The sequence below is a fragment of the Pleurodeles waltl genome, chromosome 4_2 (genome assembly GCF_031143425.1).
Source record: "Pleurodeles waltl isolate 20211129_DDA chromosome 4_2, aPleWal1.hap1.20221129, whole genome shotgun sequence".
Taxonomy (NCBI): domain Eukaryota; kingdom Metazoa; phylum Chordata; class Amphibia; order Caudata; family Salamandridae; genus Pleurodeles; species Pleurodeles waltl.
The window spans coordinates 1,015,614,293-1,015,618,054 of NC_090443.1; the positions used below are offsets into that span (position 1 = coordinate 1,015,614,293).

At 43.2% G+C, this 3,762-nt stretch overlaps 1 non-coding gene across 1 annotated transcript; it reads left to right on the plus strand.

The window, feature by feature from the left end:
- The first annotated feature begins 1,415 nt into the window (after positions 1 to 1,415).
- On the plus strand, positions 1,416 to 1,488 carry TRNAV-CAC (transfer RNA valine (anticodon CAC)). The gene has a single exon. It is a non-coding gene; the product is annotated as a tRNA-Val (tRNA).
- The last annotated feature ends 2,274 nt before the right edge of the window (positions 1,489 to 3,762 follow it).

A 3,762-nucleotide genomic window follows, 5' to 3' on the forward strand; every position in this document is an offset into this window, starting at 1 on the left:
CACAAGCCTTCTTCTGCAGCCCATTTTTCCAAATTTTTTTAAAAAAATGAAATTTTCACTGTTTTTTGGCTAATTTCTTGGCCTCCTTCTGGGGAACCCACAAAGTCTGGGTACCTCTAGAATCCCTAGGATGTTGGAAAAAAAGGACGCAAATTTGGCATGGGTAGCTTATGTGAACAAAAAGTTATGAGGGCCTAAGCGTGAACTGCTCCAAATAGCCAAAAAAAGGCCTGGCACAGGAGGGGGAAAAGGCCTGGCAGCGAAGGGGTTAAATAAGGTGCACACATGGTGGCGTTAGGGGGCGCTAAGGGGCGCAAGAAAAGTGGCGCTACATTGAATACATTGGATACAGCGCCACGTTTCTTAAATCAGGCACCATGTGTCTGTCACCTGTCGCTCTCACCTGTCTCATTCCCTTTCACACCTGTCTATATCCCTCTCACACCGGTCACCTGTCTCTGACTCTCTTTAATCCCCCCGTCTCCCTCACACACACTCACACAGCTGTCTTGTCTCACAGGATATCACGTGTCTCTCTGTAGCGCCTCCTTACTGCTCAACATTTAGTTATTTTCCTCTCATGGTCTTTCCCTTCACCCCCTCTCTATCCCACCCTCTCTTTCTTGTATGTCATCTCTCCTCACGTTTTTAGGGTCACAGAGACGCTTTTCACTGTCGTCTGCTCCACTTTCAACACTAAATATTTGTTTTTTCAAGTATGTTGCTTTGTTTTCAGCCCAGGGGTCGCAAGCACAGTGCTGGGGGCACAGGAGGGAAGCTAGGGGTCGCAGCTGCAACCCCTGGAGACCCCCCAATGACAGCCCATCCTCTCTGCACACAACAGATCCGGACAGAGCAGCCTGGAGGTGTTAGGAAGCCATGAAGTGTGTGTGACAAGTTTAACTCCACAGAGAACAAAGTCCGTCAACAGCCGGAAATGATATTGTCCAGTTGCTGTCTATGGGCTTTCTGGTGTCAAAAACAGTATGAGCCAAAGGTCTGTCTGATGCAAGGAGAAGAGAGAGGCCAAGAGGGGTTTTAAAGAGACACATGAACAGCCACTAATGCTGAGACAGGCCCTCTGGAGGGGTGGAAACACCTCTGTGAAGTTTACACTCGTTTTTGTTTTGTGGCTGTTGGTATAATGGGTAATGAAAGACTGAAGAGTGGCGCATCGGAGAGACCAGCGAATTAAAAACAGTTTAACAAAAAAAGGCTCATTTATTGTTAGAAAATTAAGCAGGGATGCTCCATCCAAGGCTGCTATAGGCAGAAAGAGAATCATGATAGAGTCCGTTTAATCTGTAAATATAGACATAGAAGGGCTAATTAGAACAAATCGAAATAACACAATAGGGGTACATCTCAGCAATACCATTATCATGAAGCAACTCCCAAGCAGCCATGTCATGTCAGTTTCCGTAGTGTAGTGGTTATCACGTTCGCCTCACACGCGAAAGGTCCCCGGTTCGAAACCGGGCGGAAACACTTCTAAAACTTTATCCCGACTTTTTCTCCATTATTACTATATGTGACGAATGATACTTCTGCGCTACAATTTTAATGGATATCACTCATATATTCAAATAAAAAAGATAAGCCACGCCAAGATGATGTAAACTTTGCAAAATATATTAGCTCGCTTTTAATTATTACTGGACTGAAATTTAAAAAATAATAAAAAGACGAAGATATGAATGACAGAAAGTCGCAATAAAATCATTTACAAATGTATATGTATATATCATTTTCATGTCTAGTAAGGTATGTTACATAAATAAAATTGCAACAGGTTCTACCGTGATTTGAACTCGGATCGCTGGATTCAAAGTCCAGAGTGCTAACCATTACACCATAGAACAGTGGTTCCCAAACTGTGCGCCGCGGCACCCTGGTGCGCCGTTAAAAGTTGCTAGGGGCGCCACGCACATTTTGGAAACATGATATGAACATTTTTAAAAAGATTTATGCCGAGTTACATAAGCCCCACCTGTCAAGGTCTTGCCCTCTGCAGCATGGTTTCACCAAACGTGATTAGTTCTTTATTCGTCATTGCCAGCCGGTCGGAAATTCAACTAATGTTCTGTTTTTAAAACAGATGGATATTTCCCAGGGGCGAGCACGAGGCCCCTGTGTAGTTTCTGGACAGGAGAAAACTGCTAACAGCTTGATTCAAAACACACACAGAAGTTGAGTTTGTTTATTTAGGTTAGAAGACATTATTAGAATTATTAGTTCCTTGTTGATGACAAGTCCAGGGGAAAATTGCAGCATTTCTGCTTTGTGAAAGATTAACCTTCCACCCTTTTCTTATTATTAAGCACACCTTTCCTTTTTTCCCCATTTGTGTTTACTAAATGCTAGTAAATTGTTAAAAATAAATTATAGGACAACAGTCCTCCCTCACTTGCATGCCCAAATCAGATTACTTACTGAGTCTTACTGCCAGGGGAAGGCAATTTTCGTTGGGATGCCAGAAAAACGGCTATGGGAGGTACAGACCAAGTGGAACTTGGAAAGCACAGCTATCAAAAGCTGAAGCCTTTGAAATAATTTAAGGCAGCAGTGCCTCCTAAATTCTCAAGAAACTGCAGAGTGGGAGTGTGAACGGCAGTGCTTAATTTGTAAATAAAAACGTGCCGGTGCCCAAAGTCCTCCTTTTAAACATGTGGCTGCTGCAATTAAATGTGCAAAAATGGAATACTGAGGCAGTGTAATACTGAAGCCATCTCAGGCCTCTTCAATGATTTTAAAGCCACTCTCTGCCCCTTCAGCTCACTCTTGCAGCTTTCTGTTTTCTCCCATTGTGACACCATTTCGTTTTTCTCTTCCTTGCTTAGCACCGGAAACAACAAGCACAAATTAAGCACTGGTGAATGATCAAGTACTGTTAAGTAGTTTTAGAGGAGAAAGTGTCCAGATTGAAGGCAGAATGTGTGCACCAAAGGTGAGGTGTGAGATGTGTGTGTGGTCAAGGCAATGTAATGACGTTGTAAACAGAGAAGAAAATACGTGCATGGAGGACAGCAAGTGTGACACAGGGGGGAGATGTGGCTACATTTTTTAGACGTTTAAGAATGAGAGGTTGAATTGGAGGAGATGTGGTCTAGCAGGGAGGAGGAAACATACAAAACATCCATGTTATGCTCGTTGATATAAATAAAGTACTCCCGAGGCTGGGCTTACATCGCCCACCCAAAAAAAAAAAAAAAGTAACATAATGGGGAGCTGCGGGCAATGGCAAATATAGGTGAAGGGAGCCGCGGGTCGAAAAAGTTTGGGAACCACTGATCTAAGAGATTCGCTCCTTCTCAACGACTGGATGGTCCGTCTAGATCTTCAAGACGCTTACCTAACAGTCCCCATACATCACTCTCACAGAAAGTTTCTCCAATTTCAATGGAATCACCAAACCTATCAGTTTACCTGCCTACCCTTCGGTCTTTCATCAGCCCCCTGGTGCTTCACCAAGTTAATGAAACCTATCGTAGCCCTTCTTCGATCTCAAGGCTTCAGAATGATAATCTATCTAGACGATATTCTTCTAATGCATCAAGACATTTCTACCCTTCGGTCCCAATTCTCTTACGCAATCTCTCTTCTTTCGGACCTAGGCTTTCGAGTCAACAAAGAGAAATCAATGTTTACCCCGTCGCAGACAATGGAATTCCTAGGATTCTTAATCAATTCCTCTCAAGGTCTCCTTCAACTCCCGACCTCAAAAATAAAAAAGTATCAAATCAGAGATAACCCTATCTTTAC